The sequence below is a fragment of the Camellia sinensis genome, unplaced genomic scaffold (genome assembly GCF_055761805.1).
Source record: "Camellia sinensis isolate YWXY unplaced genomic scaffold, ASM5576180v1 Unanchor3, whole genome shotgun sequence".
Taxonomy (NCBI): domain Eukaryota; kingdom Viridiplantae; phylum Streptophyta; class Magnoliopsida; order Ericales; family Theaceae; genus Camellia; species Camellia sinensis.
In genome coordinates, this window is record NW_028129178.1 from 18,654,194 (window position 1) to 18,674,176 (window position 19,983).

Here is a 19,983-nt window from a genome sequence, read left to right on the forward strand (position 1 = left end):
CTCGTATATCCATTTTGCCTCCTTGGCTCCCTTCATGACAATTTGGATGGTATTTCATTATCATTATTCACAATTTTTACCTACAATATTTTTCTCTCTCTCACATATTGGCACATCTAGTATGTTCTCACTAAGGGCATCTTTATGGATTGAATGATGTATATGGGAGAAGAGAAGGTGGGGATGGTGAACTGAAAAAGGAACCAATAATTCAAGAGTGGTGATTTTTGTGGTTTAATTGTTCATATTCAATTTAAAGTGTTATGTTAAAAGGGGGTATGCACATACTAAATTTTTTTGAATATGATTTTAATAAGTTTGTAATATATTGAATATTAATACACTTTACCATGATTTTGTTGAGACAATGAATATATTGTGATGGATAGATTGTCAACTGCTTGAAGACATTGAGCTAGGTGGGTTTTAGTTTGCTTACTAGAAACCATACTGTGGATAATTGGATGCCCTTTTTTTCCCCTCATGTATCTCCTCTTTAGTTTCCAACAATTGAAGTCTCATATTCTGTGGGTGAAAGATCTTACTATTTCTTCTATGTTTCCCCCATCTATTTATCAAGCAATTCTTTCCCTGCCTATTTCCTAGTTTGGAGCCTTGCTAGGGTCACTCTTGTGACTTTTTAAGTTGAATCTGCATACTATTTTCTATCTCAATAGCCTTCTGATTCCGCGTTGGTTACCTTTGAGGGCCCTCGCTAGTTAAGAGATTTTGTTCTCCAATTTCTAAATGTCCCTTCTATGGGCTTGCTCCAGAATCCTTTGAATATCTATTCCTTGTTTTGCAACTTAGTTAAACTAGTCTAATTTGCTTCTCATGGAATATTCCAACCAGGTTAATTTTAGGGAATGGCTTATTGTCTGGTCCGTAGCAGGAAGAAGATTCACCAGGATTCTGTTATTATTTTACTTCTATCCCTTGGTCCATTTGGTAAGTGCATAACAAAGGTGATGTTTCACTCATGCTCTTCCTTTTGTCCATTCCTCAATCAGGCCTCTTCTCTCTCTCTCTTGGATGTTTCTTCATTCTAATATTATTCAAGCCTAGTCATTCCTCCTTGTGATCATCTTCCTCTTTTTCTTTGTCTTTCTCTTTCTCGTTCCCAATGTGATTAGCCTCGCTTTTGCATCTATCTTGCCAGTGTTTCTAAATTGAATCATCATTCTTCTGGGATTGTCTTCACTATTATGAGAGGCTCTCATTAATTGAGATCATTTTTTCAAACTGTTGGTGATTTTGCTTATGTCCTGCTTATATATTGTCAAAGTGTCCCAGCTCTTAGGTAACCTCTCACTCCTTTCATGTTCATTTTTTTTACCAATGCTATTTCTTTATATGAACAGTTGGCAGGGTATAGGATCTTAGTTGCATTTTCTGTTCCAATATATTTTTATATTTTTTTACCAACCACAGTTCTCTCTCTTTTCGCGATCGCTCTTCTCTTTCTCTCTCACTCATGATATGAAACTCTTACCGCCATCGCGATCTAAAACCCTAACCGGAGCATTACGATCTGGTCAGAGAACCAGGGCTCTCTCTCTCTCTCTATATATATATATATATATATGTATATATATATATATCTTCGCAATCTGGAACCCTAACTGAAGCATCGCGATCTGGTCGGAGAACCAAAGCTCTCAACGAACCAGAGCTCTCTCTCTCTCTCTCGATCTACGTTATTTGTTACCGTCGCCGTCTTAATCGCAATCGTGGTTTACATTGAAACCCTAGCCACTAGCAGTTCTTCGCCGGCAGCGTTGAAACCCTAGAAACAAATCAATATTAATTGGTATTAATTATTAATAAATTAATATTGTATATTTTTATATTAATCAAAAAAGAAAAAAATTGTATATTTTTGAAGAAAAAGAAAAAAAAATCAATATCAATTAAAAAATCAATAATAATTGGTATTAATTACTGATAAATTAATACTGTATACTTTTGTAATGAATTAATTATTAATTGATATTAATTAATAACAATTGTTGATTATTAATATTAATTGATACTAATATTAATTTATACTAATTAATAATTTCAGTATTAATTGAGACTAATTAAGTCATTAATTCATTTACTATTAATAATTTTAGTATTAATTGATGCAAATTAAGCCATTAATTGGCACCAATTAATTTATAATGAAAAAAATGAAATAATTTTATACTAATTGAAATTATTAATAATTTTAGTATAAAAAATGAGTGAGACCACTAAAAAGATGAGTACTAATAGCTCTAAAGTGGTGTGGGTCTTACATGGTGGGATGTTTTGCTCTTGTGCTTTTTTTTTTTTTTTGAATTTCCACATCATTAGTGGTCAATTAGTGCTCCCAGATTAGTGGGATGAATCATTGTTGTCTTAGTATTAACTGATGCTTATTAATCCATTAATTGCCACTAATTAATTTATAATGAAAAAAATGAAATAATTTTATACTAATTGAAACTATTAATAATTTTAGTATTAATTGATGCTTATTAGGCCATTAATTGCCACTAATTAATTTATAATGAAAAAAATGAAATAATTTTTTACTAATTGATACTATTAATAATTTTAGTATTAATGGATGCTAATTAAGCCATTAATTATCACTAATTAATTTATAATGAAAAAAATGAAATAATTTTATACTAATTGATATTATTAATAATTTTTAGTATTAATTGATGCTAATTAAGCCATTAATTGCAACTAATTAATTTATAGTGAAAAAAATGAAATAATTTTATACTAATTGATACTATTAATAATTTTAGTATTAATTGATGCTAATTAAGCCATTAATTAACACTAATTAATTTATAATGAAAAAAATAATAATTTTACACTAATTGAAACTATTAATAATTTTAGTATTAATTGATGCTTATTAAGCCATTAATTGCCACTAATTAATTTATAAAGAAAAAATGAAATAATTAATTGTCACTAATTAATTTATAATGAAAAAAATGAAATAATTTTATACTAATTGATACTATTAATAATTTTTAGTATTAATTGATGCTAATTAAGCCATTAATTGCCACTAATTAATTTATAATGAAAAAAATGAAATAATTTTATACTAATTGATACTATAAATAATTTTAGTATTAATTGATGCTAATTAAGCCATTAATTGACACTAATTAATTTATAATGAGAAAAAGAAATAATTTTACACTAATTGAAACTATTAATAATTTTAGTATTAATTGATGCTTATTAAGACATTAATTGCCACTAATTAATTTATAAAGAAAAAATGAAATAATTTTATACTAATTGATACTATTAATGAAATGATAATTTTTGTAATACTAATTATACTAACTTTTATTAATGAAATAATTTTTTTAAAATTAAAACTGAAAAAAAAATGACAAAATAATCATTTTCATATCATAGAAAGGAAAAAAGGACAATTACACAGTAAAAAATTATTTTACATTTCTATATTTAATTTTTCACAGTTCTACCAAACAGGGCCAATAAGTTGTAAAATAACTTTTTACTGTGTAATTGTCCTTTTTGCCCTTATATGATATAAAAATGATTATTTTGTCATTTTTTCAGTTTTAATTTAAAAAAAATTATTTCATTAATAAAAGTTAGTATAATTAGTATTACAAAAATTATCATTTCATTAATAGTATCAATTAGTATAAAATTATTTCATTTTTCCATTACAAATTAAATAGTGGCAATTAATGGCTTGATAAGCACCAATTAATACTTAGATTATTAATAGTTTCAATTATTGTAAACTTATTTCTTATTTTTAATTATAAATTAATTAGTGTCAATTAATGGCTTAATTAGCATCAATTAATACTAAAACTATTAATAGTTTCAATTAGTATAAAATTATTTCATTTTTTTCATTATAAATTAATTAGTGGCAATTAATAGCTTAATTAGTATCAATTAATACTAAAATTATTAATAGTATCAATTAGTATAAAATTATTTCATTTTTTTCATTATAAATTAATTAGTGGCAATTAATGGCTTAATTAGCATCAATTAACACTAAAATTATTAATAGTGTCAATTAGTATAAAATTATTTATTTTTTCTCATTATAAATTAATTAGTGACAATTAATGGCTTAATAAGCATCAATTAATACTAAAATTATTAATAGTTTCAATTAGTATAAAATTATTTCATTTTTTTCATTATAAATTGATTAGTGCCAAATAATGGCTTAATACGCATCAATTAATACTAAAATTATTAATAGTTTCAATTAGTATAAAATTATTTCATTTTTTTCATTATAAATTAATAAGTGTCAATTAATGGCTTAATTAGCATCAATTAATACTAAAATTATTAATAGTAAATCAATTAATGGCTTAATTAGTCTCAATTAATACTAAAATTATTAATTAGTATAAATTAATATTAGTAATTAATTTTTATTAGTATCAATTAATATTAATAATCAACAATTGTTATTAATTAGTATCAATTAATAATTAATGCATTACAAAAGTATACAGTATTAATTTATTAATAATTAATAGTAATTAATATTGATTTTTTAATTGATATTGATTTTTTTCTTTTTCTTCAGAAATATACAATTTTTTCTTTTTTAATTAATATAAAAATATACAATACTAATTTATTAATAATTAATACCAATTAATATTGATTTTTTAATTAATATTGATTTGTTTCCAGGGTTTCAACGCCTCCGGGGATGAACTGCCAATGGCTAGGGTTTCAATGTAAACCGCGATCGCGATCGCGACAGCGACAGCGGCGGTGACAAACAACGCAGATAGAGAGAGCGAGAGAGAGAGGGGGGGGATGGCGGTGGTTAGGGTTTCAGATCGTGAAGAGAGAGAGAGAGAGAGAGAGAGAAAGAGCTCTGGTTCGTTGAGAGCTCTGGTTATCCGACTAGATCGCGATGCTCCGGTTAGGGTTTTAGATTACGAAGATATAGAGAGAGAGCTCTGGTTCTCCGACCACATCGCGATGCTCCAGTTAGGGTTTCAAATCGCGATGGCGGTGAGAGTTTCAGATTGTGAGTAAGAGAGAAAGAGAAAAGAGATCGCAAAAAGAGAGATAAGAGATAGCGAAGAGAGAGAACTGTGGTTTCCCTCCGCCGGAAATCACCCTCGCCAAAAAATCTCTACTGGAAATTGCCCCTGTCTATAGCGATCCCGGTATTTCCTGTTGTTGTTTAACTGTAATCCGGACTTGGTTCCGTAGATTCGTTGTTGTCTTATCCTCATTTCTATCCCCTACTCTTTTAATTAGAGTTTTGGGTTGTGTTGGGCAAGTTGGGTACAAGTTGGTCGTGTTTTAAAACTTAGAAATTTTGCCCAGGTTTTGGTCTCTCCGCTCGAGCGGCGATTTGACGCTCGAGCGGGATTTTGTTGCTGCCTTTCCGCTCGAGCGGCAGTTTGGACGCTCGAGCGTGAATTTCCTTCTCTCAGCATTTTGGACATCTGCAGAAAATTCTGGGAGAGTGCATCCGGCGCTCGAGCGGATCTTGGGACGCTCGAGCGTGAACCTGTGTCTAACGCTCGAGCGGGGTGTTGTACGCTTGAGCGGACCTGTTTTTATATCAGTCCGTGAAATCACTTTTTTGATCACTTTTTGATTTCCTTTCTCTCTCTTACTTTTTCAAAACCTCCATTGAAGAGCACCTCACTCTAAAACCCTAACTTCTCTCTTAGGATTGATCTAGTAGGAGTTGTTTTCTCACCTTGGGCCTTTACAAAAGTTGTGTTGATCGTAGAGGGCTATCTTTTAATCTGAAAATTTCGGGATTTGGAGCATTTCCGTTTCTTCATCTCCTTCGTTGAGCCCCATCATTCGAGGTAGGGATATCCTACTCCTCTTTATGAGCTTTGTCTTTGAATTTTAGCATTTTGATATGTCGGGGGTTGTTGGGTAATTTTGAGAAAGTTTGGGCCTTTGTGTAATTTTACAAAAGTTGGGGTTTTATTTATAATAAACCTAGAAGCATGTTTGGTATAGAGAAATGGAATAAATGTTGAATCATTGATGAAAATGGGACCTAAGGGTTGCGATGGTAATTATGGAAAATGACCTAATTACATTGTTTGATTAATTAAGATAATTAATTGTGAGAAATGAGGAAATGAAATGGAATTGTTGAGATTTGGAATGTATGGGGAAAAAGGGTGTAGTTGAATTATTTATCACTCACCGAATTGAAATGTTGATTGAATATCCATTTGTGCATTTATTTCCTGCTTAGAAATAATTGCTTTGGGCTACCGGTGGAGGGTAGTTTTGATTGTTGTAGACAATGCATGATGATTAGGCAAATTAAAACTAATCAATCGGATGTGTCATAGAGTATGACGGTTGATAGAATACATTAACTTTATGTATTGAGTGATTGTGTATATGACCAATGTGTTTATATGCATTATGCGTAGACGGTTGGTAGAATACATTAACTTTATGTATTGATTGATTGCGTATGTGATTCTGTGTTTACATGCGTTATATTGTGTATAGAACCTTTGTGTTTATATGCATTGTGTAGAGGAGGAGATGGGGGATGTACTCCGCGGTTTAAGGGAAGATGGGGGATGTACCTCTAAACCGGATAGGATTGGGAGGAGATGGGGGATGAACTCCGTAGATACAGCTCATATGCTTGTCTAGTGAAGTGTAGATACAGCTCATATGCTTGTCTAGTGAAGCGTAGATACAGCTCATATGCTTGTCTAGTGAAGTGTAGATACAGCTCATATGCTTGTCTGTTGATGTGTGATATGCTTATCTATTGGAATGTTGATATAGCTCACATGCTTATCTGTTGTAGTAGTGATATAGCTCATATGCTTATCTATTGAAAAGTCTGTTTGATTTGATACAGCACTAAAATGTATATCATCATCGTTTGTGAAGTATGGAAGTAGTTTATGTGTTATTGATACAACACCAAAATGTGTATCCACCATGAATTTTGAAAATGTTCTAGTGATGAACTATAATCTCATCAAAATGTTTTGGCCAGAGTACTGAACCCCATTTTCAAACTCAAAGTTGAATAAGAAATGAAAGGTGAATTGTAACATAGGTTTGGTTGTCATGGAATTGAAATAAGATGTAAATGGAAGTGTAAGTATCGACCACCTATCAGTTGCTAATCTTTTAATCATTGTTCATAGTTGGTTTAGTATATCTCTGCTGGGCTGTGGTTCACCCTATATGGGAACATCATTTTCAGGTACAGGTAGCATGCCGCCTCTCCGAACATAGCTTGGGAGGCTAGGGGCAAGACATACTTTTGTTGCCTTATTTTCCTTTTGATGTATTACATGTAATTTCAAGCCAAGGGCTTAATGTGTAACCGAGTTAATACTCTCTTTTGTAACCAAGTGATAACTTGGAAAGCTGTAAGCCCGCAGGGCATTTACTTTTGTTGTTAACGTGTAATACTTTTGTAATGAAGTACTCTGATTATTTGAGGAAATGTGGATCTTTTGTATATAAATGTATGTTTATATTGATGGGTTTATTATTATTTTTTTTGAGGGCGTGACAACTTGGTATCAGAGCGTACCGGGTTCGAATACTTTGGGTACGTGGGAAGTGATTAAGATCACAATGGGTTGGTCTCGCTTGATAGAGACTTAGTAGTAGTGTCATATACTATGTGTTTAAATTGATAACATGCTTATGTGACTATGTGGGTATGGAGCGTAGTTTCTAGGATGTTGATTGGATCCTTGGGTTTCTGGGAGTCTAGTTGGAAAAGCACTTGATCAATGCTGTTTCTAACCAGAACTCTAGTAACGCCTCGGGACTATCATTATCCAGAAATGAAATTTGTAAGTGCTTATGTGTTTATGTGCTTACGTGGAGTGAATTTCAGTTGTCCATGTATTAGGACGTGAGTGTTTAGCTTCGGCACATGTATGAGTGTGCTAACGTGTCTCTGTTACTTTTACTAGGATGCCTAGGCGAGGAAGTTGTGATTTCCCTCCTTCCGCTCGGGAAGAGTTGCGGAAACAGTTTGTGGAGTTACGCCAAGGTACTACACCTTTGGTGCGGTTCGAAAGGTGGTTTGCTAATCTATCGAGGTTTGCTCCAGAATTGGTGGAGACGGAGGACTTGCGTTGTTTCGAGTTTGAGAGTAAGCTGCGTGACGACATCCGTGTGAGGATAGTGGGGTCTTGGCATAAAAGATATAGTATGCTTGTTGAGGCAGCTGCCCACGTAGAGGTTGCGGTGCTAGCAATGGGGCAGAGTGGGAAGGGAGCCATCTCGGCAACTCCCGTGACTCAGGGTGTTGGTAGACCTTTTAAGAGGCAAAGGGGTTTAAACCCGCAACAGGGAGGTCGGGCTAGAACCACCCTTCCAGTGTCGGATTTGGGTTCGGGAGAACGTAAACAGAGGGATGTCGTTTGTTTCAAATGTGGTCTTCTGGGCCACAAGGTTTCGGGTTGCCCACAGAGGAAGAGGGCAGGGTTAGCAGTTCAACCAGTAGTCGTACCACCAGGATCATCTAACCAGCCGGGTTTTGGGTCGATCAAATGCTCAGTGGGGAGGCAGTTGTTGGGGTCTTCATCAGCCCAGATTCTGGACCAGTCTCGTGCTCAGGCACCGCCTACTTGTTGGATGTGTAATCAGCCGGGTCATATTCGGCGTTTCTGTACTCAGCCGGGGGCTTCTTTAGGGGTTTTGGAACCTAACCAGGCTCAGTTTTATTCGACTGAGCAGGAACAGTATCGTTTTAGGGGACTAGCAGGCCAGATTGCGAGGGCCTCAGTGGAGTCGAGTTCCCAAGCCCCAGTTGGGGAAGTTCGTAGTTGTTCCAGGTGTGGACAGAGGGGGCACGTCGGTAGTTCTTGTCCGTGGTTAGTAAACTCATAGGTTGTCTTGTGTTTGGAGATGACTAATTTTGGCGGTCCAGCGAGGGACGGCAGTGGTGGTAATACCGAGGGGTTGGTTTCGTTTTGGCCAATCCGTTTTGTAATCGGTGAATTATCGTTTGTGATCATTGGGTTCCGTTGTGTAACCAGTGTGCTTTGGGAATGTTGAAACATCTAAACGGTTTGTTTGTCTATATATATACATATGTGCTTGTTCGTTAATTTCCCTGGAATGGGTGAATTGGAGCATGTTGTAGCTCTGAAGTTTTATTAATGTATAAAGTTGCTGTAAAACCACAAAAAAATTTTTGGTATTAGGCGTGTGACTTGATTGGGAAAGATGAAGGCTGAGGAACCATGTTTTCAAATTTGAAAGAACCACCGAGGGGTGCGTGTCCTAGCCAAGGCAATATTGGAAAGGATGTGAAGTGTGCGATTAGTACTAGATGTAGCACGTATTTGATATGGTGTCCTACGGGGGCATAGCGTATAATTTTGTTAAGGTTAGACTTGTACCTTCGTGGTAAGTAGCGTTGCCGAGACTACAGGTGTACTGATTGGCCGTTTTAAGTGAGGGGATGTTAGTCCCTATATAAGGTCGTGATTGTTGTGTCGGGGAGTGTTGTATTGTAAGCAGTTGGTGCTATATCTCGGGCAGTAGTATATGGGTATTTCCTAAGTTTTGGGGCTCCTTTATTTTGATCGAATGTGATAGGTTTGTACCTTAACACTGGTTAGGTCGGGAGATGCCATCGTAAGGGTTGATTGGGTGTACAGTCCGTAGTTGGGGTGTGATCCGTGGATGGAGTCACAGTAGTATGGTGTTTGCGGATAGAGATGTGGGTTAATGGCAAGGAGAGTGAGAACCTTTACTCTGCTGGATAGTTAGAAGAGTGAATCCTTGAAAGCCTTGTCGGCGACCTGTAGTGGTGTCGGGGTTTGGTTCATGATGGTTGCCTAGAGGTAGTTTTGACTAGTGGTTTAGCACGGAGGCTGGGCCTCTGGAGGGTACTCTCGGGATGGTTGGCAAGTAAGATGTGGAGATTTGATGTGATGGTTAGATGTAATGGTTGCGAGAGTTGCGTGGTGTTGGCAAGGTTATGTGAGAATGTTCGAGGAAATGTGAGATTTGTATCTCGGGTTAGTGGAAATGGTACCTGTATGTTGGTTCGTGTTTTGGACTTTGCTAGTTAGCGAGTCTGTGGTGACCCCATTGGTTGTATAGGGGTAACGTTCGTGTTGTGATTGGTTATCAATCGTTGGGTTTGGGTTGTGAGTTGATGCTGGCAACATTCTTTGAAGGAAGAGCAGTTCATGTTCTAAGGTAATGAGTATAGCGTTGGTCAAAGTGGTCCTTCGTGTTTGGGTTGTTGTGATTGAGGTTGACCATGTCGGTCTTCGATCAAGGAAGTGAGCAGGCTTGCTAGATAGCCATGGCGGGAAATGGTGATTCCCTTGGACGCAGTGTTGATGCGGTTCAATTTTGGGAGATCCGGAGAGATTCCAAAATTTGTGGTTTGTGTAGAGAACTCCGTGGTTGGGGTTAGTGGTTTGAGTGGCACATCAGCGTGTGGATTATTGAGTATAGAGTTTATTGAGTTGATTAGTCAGCTTGCCGGTATCGGGTTTTGGGTTGGCATTGGTCACCTTGAGTTTAGTCTTGTTCGTTGTAGACTTCGTATGTTGATTAGGGAAAACTGAAACTAATCAAACATTTGTCGTTGGATCTGACGGTTGAAATAATACATCTAATATATGTATTGATTGATCATTGTGAATGATTGGCTTTTATACATTATGTATGTATGATGCTTGGTTTGATATTGATACAGCACTATAATGTGCATCATTTGTGTATTTCTAAGCCGTGTTTATGATTATAAAGTGGTTAAGTAAAGGGAGGCGGGATAAAATTGCAAAACCATGAATTTCTTATACCTTATGTGTTGATAGTACTGTTGTTATTTCTATTAACTATCATTATAGAAATGTTGTGTTCCGTGTTGGTTGTGGCATCACTATGTGAGTGATGGTTGTTGATAGTGTTATCTTGGAAAGAAATGGAAAACAAAAAAAAAAAAATTTCCTAGTGTTTGGGGCCATCTAAATGCGTTGTTGAAAAGTTGATTTAATTCAAGGGTTTTAAAGAATTCTAGATTAATCTTTTTGGCAAATAAACCGGGGGTAACTCTGCGTTTTGGGTAACACCATATTTGTGAAAAATGTTTACAAAGCTTTTTGAGTTTTCGTATGGAAAATGCAAGATTTATTTCGGAACGTTAACGTTGAGAATTTGAACATCTTTGAGAAATGCCTCTTGAACAAGAAAATGTTTTCTTATTATCTACTCTAAAGATTTGCTTTGGTCGTGTTGTTGAGTAGAAACTTAGTTTGAAGCACCAGTCGGTTATTGGTGAATTGTTTCGGGAGAGGTTTGGTTTGTTGAGGCTTGCGTACCTAAGGTGTTGCCGTTTAGAATGTGTTCCCTTGGTTAGTCTCTTCCTTGGTAAGAGTGAGTTGGAGGTTTGTTGTGAAAGTAATTTCTTTCCTTGGGACCCGATTGTTGAGTGCTCTGTAATCTGTTGGCCTTGTGTTTTGGCGTACCCTTAATTTCGGGGACGAAATTCTTTAAGGGGGGGAGGTTATAGCGATCCCAGTATTTCCTGTTGTTGTTTAACTGTAATCCGGACTCGGTTCCGTAGATTCGTTGTTGTCTTATCCTCATTTCTATCCCCTACTCTTTTAATTAGAGTTTTGGGTTGTGTTGGGCAAGTTGGGTATAAATTGGTCGTGTTTTAAAACTTAGAAATTTTGCCCAGGTTTTGGTCTCTCCGCTCGAGCATGAATTTCCTTCTCTCAGCATTTTGGACATCTGCAGAAAATTCTGGGAGAGTGCATCCGGCGCTCGAGCGGATCTTGGGACGCTCGAGCGTGAACCTGTGTCTGACGCTCGAGCGGGGTGTTGTACGCTCGAGCGGACCTGTTTTTATATCAGTCCGTGAAATCACTTTTTTGATCACTTTTTGATTTCCTTTCTCTCTCTTACTTTTTCAAAACCTCCATTGAAGAGCACCTCACTCTAAAACCCTAACTTCTCTCTTAGGATTGATCTAGTAGGAGTTGTTTTCTCACCTTGGGCCTTTACAAAAGTTGTGTTGATCGTAGAGGGCTATCTTTTAATCTGAAAATTTCGGGATTTGGAGCATTTCCGTTTCTTCATCTCCTTCGTTGAGCCCCATCATTCGAGGTAGGGATATCCTACTCCTCTTTATGAGCTTTGTCTTTGAATTTTAGCATTTTGATATGTCGGGGGTTGTTGGGTAATTTTGAGAAAGTTTGGGCCTTCGTGTAATTTTACAAAAGTTGGGGTTTTATTTATAATAAACCTAGAAGCATGTTTGGTATAGAGAAATGGAATAAATGTTGAATCATTGATGAAAATGGGACCTAAGGGTTGGGATGGTAATTATGGAAAATGACCTAATTACATTGTTTGATTAATTGAGATAATTAATTGTGAGAAATGAGGAAATGAAATGGAATTGTTGAGATTGGGAATGTATGGGGAAAAATGGTGTAGTTGAATTATTTATCACTCACCGAATTGAAATGTTGATTGAATATCCATTTGTGCATTTATTTCCTGCTTAGAAATAATTGCTTTGGGCTACCGGTGGAGGGTAGTGTTGATTGTTGTAGACAATGCATGATGATTAGGCAAATTAAAACTAATCAATCGGATGTGTCATAGAGTATGACGGTTGATAGAATACATTAACTTTATGTATTGAGTGATTGTGTATATGACCAATGTGTTTATATGCATTATGCGTAGACGGTTGGTAGAATACATTAACTTTATGTATTGATTGATTGCGTATGTGATTCTGTGTTTACATGCGTTATATTGTGTATAGAACCTTTGTGTTTATATGCATTGTGTAGAGGAGGAGATGGGGGATGTACTCCGCGGTTTAAGGGAAGATGGGGGATGTACCTCTAAACCGGATAGGATTGGGAGGAGATGGGGGATGAACTCCGTAGATACAGCTCATATGCTTGTCTAGTGAAGTGTAGATACAGCTCATATGCTTGTCTAGTGAAGCGTAGATACAGCTCATATGCTTGTCTAGTGAAGTGTAGATACAGCTCATATGCTTGTCTGTTGATGTGTGATATGCTTATCTATTGGAATGTTGATATAGCTCACATGCTTATCTGTTGTAGTAGTGATATAGCTCATATGCTTATCTATTGAAAAGTCTGTTTGATTTGATACAGCACTAAAATGTATATCATCATCGTTTGTGAAGTATGGAAGTAGTTTATGTGTTATTGATACAACACCAAAATGTGTATCCACCATGAATTTTGAAAATGTTCTAGTGATGAACTATAATCTCATCAAAATGTTTTGGCCAGAGTACTGAACCCCGTTTTCAAACTCAAAGTTGAATAAGAAATGAAAGGTGAATTGTAACATAGGTTTGGTTGTCATGGAATTGAAATAAGATGTAAATGGAAGTGTAAGTATCGACCACCTATCAGTTGCTAATCTTTTAATCATTGTTCATAGTTGGTTTAGTATATCTCTGCTGGGCTGTGGCTCACCCTATATGGGAACATCATTTTCAGGTACAGGTAGCATGCCGCCTCTCCGAACATAGCTTGGGAAGCTAGGGGCAAGACATACTTTTGTTGCCTTATTTTCCTTTTGATGTATTACATGTAATTTCAAGCCAAGGGCTTAATGTGTAACCGAGTTAATACTCTCTTTTGTAACCAAGTGATAACTTGGAAAGCTGTAAGCCCGCAGGGCATTTACTTTTGTTGTTAACGTGTAATACTTTTGTAATGAAGTACTCTGATTATTTGAGGAAATGTGGATCTTTTGTATATAAATGTATGTTTATATTGATGGGTTTATTATTATTTTTTTTGTGGGCGTGACACTGTCTCTCTCTCTCAAGTGAGCAATGAACATTGTTTTTTCAAATAGGATTTATATAGTTGGGTTTCTGGTAATATTTGTGTATTGACAAGGACATTTAAGTAATTTTACCCCCCCACACTAGCTGCGCGCTTAAGTCGAAATTTTAAGCATCCCCTGACCAACTTTTGAGATAAGTTGAGAAATAACTTGATTTAAGCTATAGGCTGGTTAACTTAAGCTACACCAAATAAAATATTTTAGCTTAAATTAAGCTAAAAGCTGAAATAAGCAGTTTATAAGCTCTACCAAACAAGTCCCATGTCAAAACACTTATTTTATATATATATATATACATATTCTCACCTTACAATAATAATTGGTTGTTGTACAATTTTAGAATGGGCTCAAGTGCAGAAGATTATAAGAGGCATTGCATCTAGCTTGGACCACATTCATACGCGTGTTATTTCTGCCATTATAGATGGAGATCTTAAACTCGACAATATTTTCTTGGGCCAGGTACATTAGTTTAGATTTGAAACCTTTCCACAATTCACTACTTTGGGTCAGCAATTCGAGTAGGAGATCAACATCAAAGTGGCACAATGGGATACATGTATCCAGCTACTAGAGGTACCATGAAGTAATTTCTTTTAGTTATTTCATTTTTGATAACACACAACAGATAACATTACTTATAAATATGTCATGTCCAATACCACATCAGTTATTTCATTACTTCACCTAGACAGAATATAGACACTACTACAGTTTCATATAAATCACAGCTTATCAGATCAATAATTGAATCATGAATCAAAATTTTAATTTTACAAATTGTAAGTCAAATAGTCATAAAATTCAACATGAATTATAATATAAATAATAATATTATGTTAAAAAATCACATATATATTTAAAAAATTAATTAATTTTCATACATATTATGTTATATAAAGGCATGATTACATCATCTAATGGAATCACTGGATTTAACTGACCTGACCTAAATCATATTAAACCATGTTTGTTTCATAGATGCAAGTTAGTTCAAAAACATAATGTATTTTAACATTTTTCTTTATTTGAACTCATGATTTTAAATAACAATATCGAGATATGTATCAATCAGTCTTTGTCAATACATCACTGATAATAACAATATCGGAATTCTCCGATTCTAATATATAATGGCTAATATTTAAGCCACTGCTTGACTTGATCTAATTGAATCCTATCAAACCAAAATAATAACAAATCATGCATAAAATGTTAATTATTTTTGTACTACACTCATAGAAGTTAAATTATGACATTTTCTCCAAAAAAAAAAAAAAGAAAAAGAAAAGGAAAATAGGGATAAAAATTTGGCAAACCCAATAATTTCAAGGCTCACACAATAAATTGTAAAACATGAATCAAATAGTGAATCGTGTGATTCACAATCGATTTTAATATCAAAACAAATTCATCAATAAATTCATATAGATTTACGCATAAATCATGAATTGAATAGTGAATCGTACGATTCTAACAACAAATACATAATTACGTGAAGTATAACATTTTTATCTTATTCCTTAACATGATTACAACTTTTCATCAACTCATAGAAGACTAATATTATATATATATATATATATATATATTAACAAGGCTATTATAAAAATTAGCACAATGCCATGTTCATAATTTGTCAAATTCAGCCATGTACTAACCTCTCAGTTGCATGGTCCATTTTTTCAACTAGAATACTAAAATATTTCAATATAAAAACCATGTAGGTGTAACTTCAAAATCTAATACTAAGAGCACTTTTCAGAACTTCACTTTGTATTAATGTACAATAACCTTGCAAATATACATATGCATACAGACACACATCTTAATACCTTCTAAGCAATGGTTCTCTCTTCTATTCTCATTCTATATTTGCAACTTAACATTGATACAAATCTAAATGCCTCTTAACAAAAATTGTTAGTAGCACTGGGGAAGAAAATAATTGAAAGGAGAAAACATCACATACGATTGATATTAAAATGAAGAAATAAACTATGGACTACACTTGTAAATGGCAAGATTTTTAATGTAAAAATAATAATACGAAACTAAGTGCACCTACTTACCACTAGAGAGAGAGAGAGAGAGAGAGCGGGGGTGGGGTGGTTTTGGGGTTAACCTAATTAGGGAGTGAGGATAAAAGGGTTAATGAGAAACCTTAAAATCAGAAAACATTTATAACCAAATTAGAATACTATTTTGCTGCAGTTTCCAGCATTTATAGATATTTTTCCTTTTTAATTATGAATTTTAAAACAAATATTTTCCACATATCTATTCTTGTTAATATAGCAAACTATAAAAAGCCCTATCTACTTTCTTTTTCATTGCAGAGTCTGTTAAGCCAATGATTGACATTTACAGCTTATGCGTCATCTTATTGCAATTAGTGACAAAAAGACCGTACTCTCACAAAAACAAAAAGCAGTTGAAAAACATAATCAATGAAGAGCCTAAGTTGAAAAAGCAGATCGATGAAAGTTTACTAAGCTCGGGATGTTCAAAGAAGGAAGGCAATAAAACTATTAGATTGGCACTTGATTGTCTCCATGGCAATAGACCAGATGCATCATAAGTTGTTCAAAAATTGGATAAATTTTTTAGAAAGAATAGGTTTAGGTATACAAACAACCTCAAATGCTTTACAGTTCTATAAATTTCCTTAAATGTAATTACTAGAATTTTCGTATTGGCAATCAGGCTAGACCGTGTTAGTAGGGCTTTTATGACTCGAGGAGAGTGAGGGGAAGCAACTTTATCAAGATTACAATTTATATATATGTCGCTGGAGCATACATTTTACACTTTACTATTCTTTTTGAAATATATATACATATATATTTGCTTATTTGTCTCGTAATTATACTTTATATAAGATGCTAACTTTAGTATATTACTTAAAATGCAAAAATCAAATCTTTTACTCAACACAACTGCATATGTTAGGTTGAGGACGACAAGAGTTTGCTAGGGTTTGCAACATAGAGAGGTTTGCTTTGTCTAGAATTCAAGTTCTAAGAAAACCAAAATAAGAGAAAGATTAGCTATAAGTTCACAGATATGGTGTTTGCATGAATAAAAGACACATTCAATTTACAAGGCAATAAATCTAACTATGCCCAACCATTCTCTCAATACCTGAAGTGTTCCAATCTAAAATTACCACCCTTGTTTTCAGAATTCGACTAGCCTAACAATTAGTGTCCATTGAATGTTGATATTATTTCCAAAGACTACTAAGGAACTCTCATTTTTCCATTATAGCTGTTTTCAAGTCATGAATGATTGTTTTTTCTTCTAGTAAATCAACAAACACATCTTATCAACATAATCCTATTTCTCTAAAATTTTGTGCCGCCTAGTGTCTACATAGGCATAAGCTTCTTGGGTCTAGGACACGAATTCTCACTTACTTTTTACTGCAATGCAAATTTCCTATGTTGCATGTTAGTGTTTTCATACATAGGCTTGTAATGATAATCACTACCATTAGTGTATAGTGTAAGCATTTCTTTCATGGTAGGATATTCCAACGGCAATGTCATGTTACAGGCAAGATATTTCCTCAGTCTAGAGTCAACTTTGGCAATCTTGAGAATCTGGTCACAAAACAGACCAAAGCTCATAAAAAAATAACATAGTTAGAGAATGCAGAAACTTAGCAGGCTCCTCTCCGAAGCAAGCAAAGAAGGCCATGATAAGATCAAAGAGAGAGTGACATTATACATACCAAGGGTGCAAAGTTGTTTTCAAGTGTCATAAAAGGTGCATTTAAAGATCACATATGTTGAGAATAAAACAAAAATCAAATAATATCCATGATACAATAATGAGATATGAGGTATATAGGGTTACAATTGGAGAAAACAAATTAAAGTTTTCTAATTATAGGTTATTTAATAATTTTGTTCAAAAAGTATATGCAAGTGAGTTCACTCCATGTTTTTTTATAGTAACTTGAATCTTGTCATACTCTATTTCTTAAAGTAGGCTATTAAATGCTTTTTAAAAAGGTTCCAGCATTTTTTCCATTCCTGAATTGGACAAATGAATAGTTGGCAGGATTATATAGCCGACAAGTTTCAGGGCACTTTTGTGTTAATTACAAAAGAAACTAAACTTTCAGATTTAGCCTACTGTGGATGATAGCAAACTCATTCAAGAAGCATTTCAAAGAAATCTACTTACTATGCTAATATGAATAAAAAGAGAGAAGTATTTTTGTTGTATAGTTGTAGAAATCTTAGCTAAGAAATTTGAATGAACAAGACTCCCACTAACAAGATCTGAGAGAGGCAATAGGTAGGCAACTTTATCAGTAATTTTTTGTGGAGAGACTAATTATTGTGACTTGAACCCACATCACATGAAATTAGCTAAAAGCAACATGGTTAAATCAATTTTATAATGGTTCAGGTGCATTTTTGGATCTTTTGCTTCTATTCAAATAAAAGACATAACCATAGTGCTTGTTTTTTATTTTTATTTTTATATCATATGATACACAATATTAAAAGCTTGGATATCTTTTAATTGATTTAACCATGTCTTAAAAGCTCAAAACAAAAGAAGGCCAAAAAGGATCCTTAATAAAAAATGAAAAGAATCCTTAAGGAAAAATGAAAAAACAAGCAACATTGACCGAAAATATGGTAGACCGAAAACTAAGCTAGACAAGAAGAAATCATTTCCCCTCAGACCACAATAGCACTTGAGCTCACAACTTCTTTGGGAGAAGAAAGACTTGGGCAGTTGGACAAGAAGCATGCATCTAGAAAGGACTATTGGTAATCTATGATTGGGGCTTTAACCAGGCTACTTCTTGATGATATTATTATTAGGGATTAGCACATGAGCTCATAACATTTTTGGGAGGAGAAAGACTTGGGCGGTTAGGCGAGATGCATGCATCTAGAAAGGACAATTGGTAATCTACGATAGGGGCTTCAACCAAGCTGCCTCCTAAAGCTATTATTAGGGATCAACCCAGGAATAGGGATTCCTGGAATTCTTAGTCCCTTTCCCAACTTATGAAATTCAATCTATATTAGTCTTGCTCCCCCTTTTATATTGTGTTCTATTTCTATCTTTGAATGAACTCCTTTTAGTTCCACAGTTCAAGTAGTGAAGTTTAGAATACAAAAAACAAAGCCAAGAGGTGGTGCTCCACTCGTAGCCTTCCATTCTCATTCTATCTTACTCTCTTGCTTGGTTGTTAGTAGTTTTATAGTTCAAGTAATGAAGTTTAGAATACAAAATGCGAAGCCAAGAGATGGTGACCCACTTGTAGCCTTCCATTCTTGTTCCTTATTTCTCTTTTGCTTGGTCTTTAGGTAGGGGCGAATACCATTACAAGAAATCGACATTCTTTCTTTTCCACCCAATCTTTCCACCTAGCCTAACTCAATAGAATTAGGTATTTTATAGGACTTCTAAAGTGATTAAAAAAAAATAAGGCTTGATTCAATTTTAAAACTGAGATCCCTATAGACGACTAATGGTAGGGACCCCAACACCCATCGTGAACTACATTCATTCTTGGACGAAAGATATATGCATATACTGACTGGAAAAAGTGAATACCTTCTTCAATTAAATGACTTTCCTAGAACCATTAAATCCACTATGATTTTTAGCCCTGCCCTCTTGAATATTGGAACCATATTTTCTTTCTTTTTATGTCATTCTACTTTTCACTATTTAGCATAAAGCAATGTACGAAAAGACCTTACTATTTTTTATTGTAATCCCATGCATGACCAATGCATTCAAGCAACCTTCCAACCTAAAATTTCTTTATACATGATGGACCTTTCTTTTCAGTCATTTGACTTGCAATTCAATTCCCTTAAAGTCGCTCAAATGAGGAAGCTCTTAACGAAGCCTACCTCAGATAAGGGCAGAAGGAATGAATAGTTTGCTTACTTTTACCCTTGTCTAGGAGAGAAAGTCCCCTCCTTGAGAAGCAGTGAAAGGATCAAAGAGAAGGATCAGAATGGTGAGCAGTGCAAGAGGTTAGAAAGCAAACCTCTATCTACGGTGTACTTGGTATAAACTATTTTATTAGGGAGAGGCCTACATAAGTATGATACGTCTCAA